At 33.1% G+C, this 10,555-nt stretch overlaps 1 long non-coding RNA gene across 1 annotated transcript; it reads right to left on the bottom strand.

The window, feature by feature from the left end:
* LOC108662578 lies at nucleotides 4,946–6,113 on the bottom strand. The gene is made up of 3 exons (XR_001928465.1): nucleotides 6,072–6,113; nucleotides 5,339–5,412; nucleotides 4,946–4,981 (listed from the first exon to the last, which is right to left on the bottom strand). It is a non-coding gene; the product is annotated as an uncharacterized LOC108662578 (long non-coding RNA).

The raw sequence follows: 10,555 nt of genomic DNA, 5'->3' as shown, positions 1-10,555 counted from the left end.
TCCCTTCAAATTTTTCATTTTTGATAGCTCCTTTTATTATCTCTCCAAATAAGACCAAATTTGCAAAGTTTTTTGTGGCATTGTCAATCAATCGTTCATGGAATGAAGCTCAGAGTGTGTTTATAAAGAATACAGTCATTTGTTTATCAGTGAAAGGTGGCTGAACTTGCATTGTCTTATCTCTCTATCTTTGGGTGTACTCCTTGAAACTCTTATTTTGGTTTTTTTTTTCCATGGTTTGTAATGACAACTGATCAGGAGCTAATTCAACCACATGTTTATATTGTGCTACGAAGGCTCTCGATAGATCTTTCTAGGTCTTAACACGGCTATGATTTAGCTGTACATACCATCGGGTAGTTGACCCAATCAGACTATCTTGGAAAAATAGATCAATAGCTTGTCATCATGAGACTTTGCAGCCATCTTTTGACAATACATAGTAATGAGTGTCATTGGACACTTTGTTCCTTCATATTTTTCAAATTTTGGAGCCTTGAACTTGGTAAGGATCACTACATCAGGCACTAAGCATAGTTTGGTTGCATCCATGGTACTGAACCTATCAACACCTTCAATAGCACGAAGGCGTTCTTCCAACAAATCATACTTCTTCTTAACTTTCTCATTTTTCTATGTTTGTGATGAACTCTTTTTTAACTTTTCTTGCTCTCTTGGGTTGTCTAGATCTAGGACGTGTATTGATTCAATGGGATTTGCTCCTGAATTCAACCCAAATTGCCCATGAATCGATTGATGACTTATTGAGGGTGGTACATTGTAATAAGCATGAGGGAACTTGGCAACGTGTGGTGTCACTTGTGGGTGAACCTTTTGAAAAGTTTGGGCATAAGGTGGAGTGAACCCTAGGAGATAAGGTCGATCATCTCTTAAGTTGCCGATGTATTGTGGGTTTTCTGGTGGATCAAGCTCTTCAGCTACTCCCTTCCCTTTACTCAAACTCATCATTAATTCCATCATTTTTGCTAATTGTTCTTTCATTTCTTCTTGACTTTTTTCCATCTTATCCATTCAATCTTTTTTCTCTTCCTTTATGCTTCTTACTTGTTGACGAGTATTATAAGTGTGCTGGTCGTGAGGCTTAGGTGGTCGAGCTATTTTGGAAACCTTTTATAACCATAAACATAAATTAGGTGCATTTTTATTTTATGAATGTGATAAAAAAGGTAAGATTTTCAAGTTTTTTTATTTATTTAATTATATTTTTTTATTTGTTTTCAAACAATTAGAAACTGATAATGACAAGAGTTAAATTGTTATGCTTTTTATATGCTTTTATGGAGCAAATTATGCAAATGTGATGCGAGTGAAAAATATTGGCCATCCAACAATAATTGTCATAATAAATCCTGATTCATAAAAGTTGAGCATCCAATTACATCCCCATTTGCATCATTGGTTTTAAAAGAAAAAAGCCAACTTAATCATATTGGTCCCGTACTCTCTTAAGATGACCTATTAGGCGCTCATTAAGCTCATTTTTTGGAAGAATCTTTTTCCTAAGCTCTTCAGTCTTGTTTGCCATTTCCTTTGCTTTGAAAGCAACCTCCCTCATTTGCATCAATATCCATTCCATTTCAAATTGTTTCTTTCGGAGGTCTTACTCATACAAGTCTCTCACTTGTCGCATTCGGAAGTATTCTTGCTTGTTTGCTTTATATTACTCTTTATAACCTCTATGACTACCTCAATTAAGTTGCAATCACTCTTGAGTTCTTCTATGATTCGTTTCTGCAGTTGTATCTTGTTTTACAAGCTATTATTAGCAATTTGCATTCCTTGACTCTTGACAATAAAAGATGAACATGTTGCATTTGAACTTTCAAACCTGTTTTTCCACTCATTTCGTTTATAAAAAGCTTTTCGAACTTTTTTCGATGCTTCTTTCTTTACTTCTTCTAGTTCAGCTTCGTATCTATGTTTCATATTCATCATTTCAATCTCAAGCGTCTTTCTAGCCAGCTCACTTTCCAAGAAAACATCTTGAGGCTTTGGACCAACAAGGAATTTGGATGCACTTTCTGGAGGACATATGACATCTTTTACTCTTTGGGCATGCAAGGCTAAATATCTAGTAGTGACCTCGTCAATGAACCTTCCCTGATCCACCATACTTGTTTTTTTCCATGCTTGAATGATATCTGGGATCTTCTTAACGGTGTCCGACTCTCTGTATGTGAACTCTAGTTGGTTAAGCCTGTGTGTCATTAGTACAAATTACTCAAATTCGAATTACCTCTGTACCATTATTGGAGTATAGCTAATCACTCCCCAAGGTCCCTTTAGCGGTGCCCATGGTTTGTCCCCACACTTGTACACCACTTACATCTTAGGCATCTAGGGAGCCCTTCAGGTCATCTTCACACTTATAAGCCTCCTGAGTCTTGCAATCCATTCTTCTTTTTTCTTGTAGGCTGGCCATTCTCTTTCACATAATTCACAAATAAGATAACTTGATGAGAGGAAAGGCTTTCGGAATCTATTAACTTTGCACTCAAAATGGCTCTTTATCCATATGGTGAGAAGTTGGGCACACCTAATGAAACGTCCTTCACCCTTCCGATAGCAATAGTTCAACAACCTCAATGTCTCGACTATAATGGTAGGCGCTGGATTGATGTTCCTTGTTACTTGGTCGAAGAAATCTATGATTGAGACTTCAATATATCCTAAGATTTTTGGAAAGACCACTACCTCATCTATTGCCAAGACAAAGGCAAAATGACCCTGTTCATCTTCCATGTGTTTCTTAATATAATTGTTCAAGAAAGTCCATAGGAGTCACGATATCTCCCTTCTTTTTCAAGTTTTGATTAACCTCTTTAGTGGTGATATCACCCTGTCTTTTAAGCTCTCTAGTATAACTTGTTTGGTTGCATCTGGTCTATATGAAGCATTGATGAATACTCTTCTATTGTCAATGTCATATCTACTTCATTGAAAACGAAACATTAGTAAGAAGGATCTCAAAACTGAGTGATTGCCTTAAGTAGCTGATCGTCCACATGTACATAGAGAAGCCAAGCAATGTGCCCATACCTGTTATAGAAATTGTCTCGACTATTGGGCCTCCATTGCTTCCACATACCTTTCATCTCTAAAACGTCATTTCGTTTGAGATCAAGGTGAACCTTTATTGGAAGGGTTGAGATATGCCCCTTGGCCAAAGAATCCCTTTCGTTTGGTTGAGCTTGTTTCATTTGTAGTTTGACCTCATATTCGTTCTTATACCTATTGAGCGAGCTAGCTAACGACGATGCCATGGATGTAATCAAGATTCCTTCAGTCAATAGTTGTTGTATAGCCAATATTTCCCTATATGCAACACGACGGATGCAAATTAGTGCATATGAAATGACAAATGAAAGAAAGAAAATGAGAGAAAAGAAAAAAATATTCAAGTCAGTATGGTGAATTAACTTGCATTAGAAATAAAAACGGTAATTATTGTCATGGGTATTTATCATGTCGTCAAACGTAATCTACTCCATGATTCTTATTATTTTTGATGAGGAACTTAAAGTAGAGGGTGTAAAAGGAGTTCCTTCATGTGTGCCTAATTCAAGGTCATACTCTTTAACACATGGGTGAAGCTCTACCTAAGGATAGGGTACTTATAGCATTCTATATGTTGGGTTTGGTTTTGAATGAGCCTAACGATTCCTAAATTGTTCCTCGTTGTCATCCACTCAGACTAGTAAGGTACTTTGGTCTTCACCAATTACAGGCTTTAAACGGATTAGGTTCAATTTGAGTGGGAGTGTTCACTAGCCCATGCGGAGGTTATCACCTCATAAGAGCGTAGATACTAAACTCCCTCCTAATAAAGGATAGAGCCCAGGTCAAAGGCATATGCATGAATGTAGAATGTGTCATGTGTGTAAAAGAGCGTACCAACCTTCGATGGGCAATCTCGCATCCTTTTATCTTAAATTCCCCACAATTAATAAAAACAATAAAATAACGACAATGAAACAATTAATGCACAAAACAAATGCTCAAATTTAAAAGAAACACTAAATTATTTAGGGCTTATGATAACTTATGATTAATTATGGCTCAACTCTCTATCTTCCATTGTCAAGACCCGGAACTCCCATCGAGCCCGTGACAACCGCCGCGAAGCCTTGACAGACATTCTTCCCTCGAATGCCTTTCGAGACCTCGCAAGGCTTTTGTACCAGTTTTTCCATTCCTCTCTCTTTTTCTTTTTTTTTGAATATAAAAATAAAATAAAATATTAATTAAAATAATCTATTTAATGTAAAACATATATATTTTTTGAAACATCAAAAAATTAATTTTCTGCACATAAAAACAAAAAAAAATAAATTTATACATACTGTAATATAGAAAACTTGAGTATGCAATTTAAATTACAAAGACACGTGAGCCCCCAAATAACTGAGAAGGTTTAAGTCTATAACTTTGCTTTCTAGGATGCAACTCCGAAATTTACTTCTCGATGCAATTGACAGTCTACTGCCTATTCTAAGCCTGAAAAATGTATAGGAAGAAGGGGTGAGATTATAAAATCCTAGTGAGTAGACAAACATCATCAAAATAATCTAAAGCCGAGTAATAGGAGACAATTAAAATAATTCATCCCAACCCATATAAATAATTGGATTTCATCTAATTACTCAACATGGCTTATGCACTTTTCAAAAACTTGGCCCTTGCCAAAAATCCATTCTCGGGGATACCTCGCGAAAGCATCTTACCGAGACCGCCAAGGCTGTTTATTGTCACACACACAAACACATTTCACCTCTGACAACACAGCCGTTCCTTGGCGTTGGCTGAGTCCCAATTTCACGTGGTGGCCAGCGTGAAGTGTACTCAAATCCTACCTCGGGAGTTATCCTACGCGCCTCTCCAATCGAGGTAAGCTCAATAATTGGGAACCGTGCCCCTCTAATTAGGCTGGCCCACGGAACCCCCGTCACTGCAGTGCCCACTTTATAATCCACCAACCAATAAAATCACAATAGTATGACATGGCTCACTTAACACATTCAAGGCAAATCAAAGCAGTTCACATATTCTTTAAATCATAAAAATAACCAGTCATACCCACATTTATCATAAGCCATTTAATGTAAAATCATGGATAAACAACACAATCATAGTATAGGTCTCCAATTACTCTATTTTTGAAATCATTATTAAATTTTCAAAAATTTTATAAAATTATTTTATAAAATCTCATTTTCCCATAAAACACAATAATTTTCCAATTAAACCATTTTTTCATAAAATCACACAATTAAATAAATCTACTCTAGATAATTAAGACGATAGTAAGTTTACTCACTGTACTAGGAGTAGATATACTCCTATTCTCGGTCCTCGGGTGTAGTCTTTTACCCGTATCAGATAGCTCACCACCTATCCACAATACATGACACAAAAAATTCAATAATTTGTGTCAAATCAATATATATTATTTCAGGCTCTTATCCATGCGTATGCACTAGATAGGGTGTGAAATGTTTGGACAATCGCTTAATCACAGTGTCCGACCTAACTCGCCTATACACGGTGTAAATTTCTAAAATCTCCAATTCAACTCCAATTCCATCCATTTCAATTTCAATTATCCAATTATATCCACAATACCTCAATGACTGTGAATGTGGTCCAATTTATCAGTTCGGACCACAAATTACGCTTTTACCCCTAGTGGGTAAAAATTTCAATTTTTTTGCACCAAAAATTCCCATTAAATTTCCAACCTCATAATTCATCATTTTTCCATCTAATTCTCTTAAAATAAAGTCAACCTCATCCTCACACACCATTGGCTATATTCGACCTAGAGAAATTCATGGAGAAAATGAATATTTTTCTTGTTGTTTTACTCATAAACATACTAAACTAACACTAAACACTAACATAGTTCAAAATCAAATTAATCTAACAACTTTTTCTCTCTAAACTCATATGATCAGATTTGAATCCATCATCAAAACACGTAATTTAACCATGGAAAATAAGAAGAAATGCATGGAAATGATAAATCTTAAGCTAAGCTTGAAAAATCATACCTTTAAACACTTGATTCCTTGAAAAATCACACTTTTTCTTTGAATTTTCTCACTCTAGGGTTTGTTCTTATTTCTCTCTCTCTCCTGCTGGTTTTGGCTGACCCTCCCAATGAAGAATTCTGGAATTTTCAAGCCTTTTAATAGGCTTAATAAAATATTATTATTTTATTTTTTTCTAGCTATTTTTTTAACTTTATTTTTCTACCACTCAATCCTCTTCACTTATCCATGTCTTCCATGAAATTTCTAGACTTTTCCAAAGTTTTAGTGGAGTAAATTTTTAAAAATTACACTTTTACCCCTATAAAGTGAAAAATTACATTTTTGCCCCAAAAATTGAAAATTGCCCATAGACATATTTTTCATCCCTTATACTCATACCATTCTCCAATTTGTCAAATATGATCTAAATTCTCTCAAAATCTCAAATTTTGTCCGCGGGTGGAAAAATTACGATTTTACCCATAAATAGTGAAAATTCTGGTTTGACTCCGAATTGATCCTCTAACTCCGAATTACCATTTTGAGTCATCCCTGAACTGTGAAACTCTTAATTTCACTTTAAAATTCCTATTTGAACTAGTTTGAGGCTTAATCGACTCAATGGTACCATTAGGGGCAATATCGTCTTTTAACGATTTCTCGAACTTCCTAAATATACAAATATTCTATCGAGCATGTGAATGACATTATAATTATTTTACAAAGCAGGGTTTGACATCCATAGTGGAGTCATCAAGCTATTATAACGTGTGAGTCTGAAAACCCAACCTTTAGATGTTGAAAACTTAAGGAGTCGCTACCAATCTTTTTTTATCTAGGTGCAGTTGGCCACCTATTAAATTTGTTCTATTCGATGGAGTCTTAAATCGATTTTAAGTCCATCTAAAGAACTACAAACTGATCTACATATTTTTTTTAAAGTTGGGTTTGAGAGTACGGTTACGCATAGGGAAGGATTAGCACCCCTATGATGCCTGTTCCACGAATGGTACCATTTAATCATATGTTATCCTAAACTATTGATTTTATTCTTATATTTCCTTAACTATTGTTTATTTATTTCACCAATTAATATTTTATTTGGTATTACGGATGTGACTTGCACATGATGCAATTATGAAATGCATGGCATAAAGTCTAGATAATGCCAAACGAAAACCTTTTATTGAGGATACTTCCCAAATCCGTCAATTATACTGGTGGGATCTGAGGATACTCTCTCACCTAGGAAAATACTTGAAAAACTCGCCTTTGCAAATTTACAGGGCAAACCCTATCATCAGGATAGTCATTTGCAAGTAAAAACAATATTTTTATTAATGCAGATCCAGATACAAGCAAAAGCTTTTTATTAAAAATATTTCTCTGAGCCATCCCATTATAATGGTGGGACTCGGAAGTATTTTTTTACATAGAGAATTTTTCAAAGAAACTCACCTTCGCAAGCTCCTTCGGAAAGTCCCATCATTTGAGCTTATACTCGTACACAAAATATGTCTACATGCCATGCCATTTAACAGTGCAATGATGATGTGTGATGTGCCTATTGACCTTAATATTTGTTTCGTAACCTTCCCATAACTCCTTTGCTATTTCTTTAGGATTTCCTTTTTATTATGTTTCTTTATATATATATATATATATATATATATATAGATCATGAATAAATCTTTTATTTATATATAATTTCGTTCTATTACATATTTTTGTATATTTAAGTATTTATCTATTTGGCTAAGTATAGTTTCCTTTCACCTAAAAGTTATTTCTTTAAAGAAAATTTATTTTAGAATTATTATTATTTGTGCATACATTTCTCAACTTTTTTCTAAATTTTTATTAACCTAACCTATTTTCCCTTTTGACTTACTATTTTGCCGTCTTCTCACATAAGTCTATCTTTTACGATTATATAATATATATATATATATTTGCCTTTTACATTTTAGTCATATTCATTATTATTATGAATTTACTATCTCTAAAAATTTTATCTTTTACTATTTGTTTATCATCATAAACATCATTATTTTATATAATCCTATATTTCAAAATACATATATTTTATCTATTTCCTTTTGTATATATTATTATCGTTACTTCATTGTTTCTTTTCGTTTCTATATGAGTAATTAAGTTAATGCATTTTTCAGTACTTAGGATTATAAATATCAAGACCCAAAATTAAAACCCACCCATCATACTGGTGGGGTCTTAATCGAAATCCCTAACTTAGAAAAATTCATTCAAAATTGTAACTTTTCGCATTCCGGATGATCATTCCATCATTGGTACAATTTGGTATTCTCACCATTAATAATAATATGTATTTACATTTTTCACTTACATATGTGTCCTACTTTCTTAACTATTAACTAAAAATATTTTTTCCTTTCTATTTTATTATTGTTTTTTTATACCTATTTTTTTTATAACTAAATATTCACTTCTATATTTTAATTGAATTCATCATTATTATTCTATGACTACATATATTTTGTTATATATATATACATTCCTCTTTTTACCTACCTAAATTTATAAAATTTTTTACTAGATATTTTTTATTTTTCAGAACTAAATATTTATCTATTATTTTTTGTCTATAATTTTCTTTTTTTTACCCTAAAATAAATATTTGTACATAGACCTATGCTATCAAGTATTATTATTATCTCACCTATTATCGTTAATTTATTTTAATCACTAACTTTAATTAAAAAAACAAACCTTTTAAATATGAGAGCCCAATTAAAACAAAGCCAACAAATTAAATGACCCACCAAACATAATAATCAATATAGTTCAACCAAATAAAATAACTCAAGCAACAAAGTCCAAAAGAGCCCAGACCTTGATTGGGCTAAAGATGGCCTAAGATAGTTGGCTCGTGAAAGCACTCAAAGCTGCCCACAATGCTGCTCCCTTTCTTTTCTCAAAACGGTGCCTTTTCTGAACCCTCAAGCCCTAGGTATTTAAACTCAATTTTTTTCCACTCTCCCTATTTTCTTCACTCACTTTCTCTCTCTCTACTAGTGGTTTCCTCTCCCTTCTCTCCAAACAAAACTTCCTCCTTCCTCTTTCAAACCACCATTAGCTTTTCCCTTTCTTTCACCATCATTCACTTTCACCAATACTCCTCCCCCCTTTTTTAGATCGAAATAAAGAACCCTTTAAAACTTTAACTTTCCAAACCAAAAAACTCTCCCTTTACCCTACTACTGCCTCCATTTCTCTGCTCTTTATTTCTTTTTTTTTTTATTTTGAGTGTTTAGTTTTTTTATTGTGGTTAGGGCATTCAGTTGCTGGACTAAAAGTTAGGATTTCTTTTGTTTTTTTCGCTATGAATTTCGAAAGTTTACAAGGTAAGGTTTTTTTTTTTTAGTTTTTGGTTTTGGCTTTCTAGAGAAATTCATTTAGGGTTTTTTTTTCAAATTCGACTCAGGTTTTTCTAGTCCGGCCTCCCCTTAAACCAAAAAATTTGAGGGTTCTTATAGAACTCGATTATTGAATTTTTTGGACAATCAGAAAGTGAAATCATGCTCTTCTGAGCATGATTTTACATATGAAGGGCTTTAAGTCAAAGAAAATCTTTGGTTGGCAATCAGAGGTGACCTAAATCTAGTTGCCCAAGGAGCATTGAATGCTTTGTGTAGGTTTTTTCTTGAAAGTGTTGACTAGGGAGGCCATGCATCTCACTTTTTTTTTCATTGTGATTTATTATTTTATTTTTTATTTAAGAGGAAAAAAATAGATGTTTACACTTAGTTGATTAGGTGATTTGATTTACATGTAGAATAGAAATATACTATGTGTCATATGTAGCCAAGATTAGAGTATGAACTCAATGAATCTTTTTTCATTTTAATTTACATAGAGATATATTAAGTTAATGGGGAATGATATTTTTATAAGAAACTTAAGAGAGACTTGTAAATAATTTAGAACTCTATGTTAGCAACTTAATCCATTGAGATAATTTAAGAGAGAGAGACAATATTATGATAAAGTATTTAAGGATGTCATAATCCTAGGTCTGGTAGTTGATTGAATTCTTAGAAAATTTTTTTGCTTAGTTGTTAGTTTTAGTTTGGATTTTGCTTTTTAATAATTAAATTTGATTGTTTAAATAAGGTTAATGTGTGTTAATTTTAGAAGTTAGTAGTAGTAGTAGGAATTATTTCAATTTTTTTGTGTAATCGACACTTTACATTTCATTATATTACTTGTTTAACAATACGTGCACTTACGTGGATAATATGTGTCAAACCCGACCTTATAAAATACTTTCCATGTCATTCATATGATTGACAATTTGCTTGCATACTTGGAAAGCCCCGAAAGAAAAAACGTTAAAAGACGACAATGTACCAAATTGTACAATTAAGTTAATTTAAAGCCTCGAACTAGATCAAATAGGAATTTTAAGATGAAATTGAGAATTTTAAAACCCTAGAATGACTTAATATGGTGATTTAGAG

This window comes from Theobroma cacao, chromosome 6 (assembly GCF_000208745.1).
Source record: "Theobroma cacao cultivar B97-61/B2 chromosome 6, Criollo_cocoa_genome_V2, whole genome shotgun sequence".
Classification (NCBI taxonomy): domain Eukaryota; kingdom Viridiplantae; phylum Streptophyta; class Magnoliopsida; order Malvales; family Malvaceae; genus Theobroma; species Theobroma cacao.
Note: the sequence above shows the minus strand (reverse complement) of the source record. Positions and strands in the feature narration are given on the sequence as shown.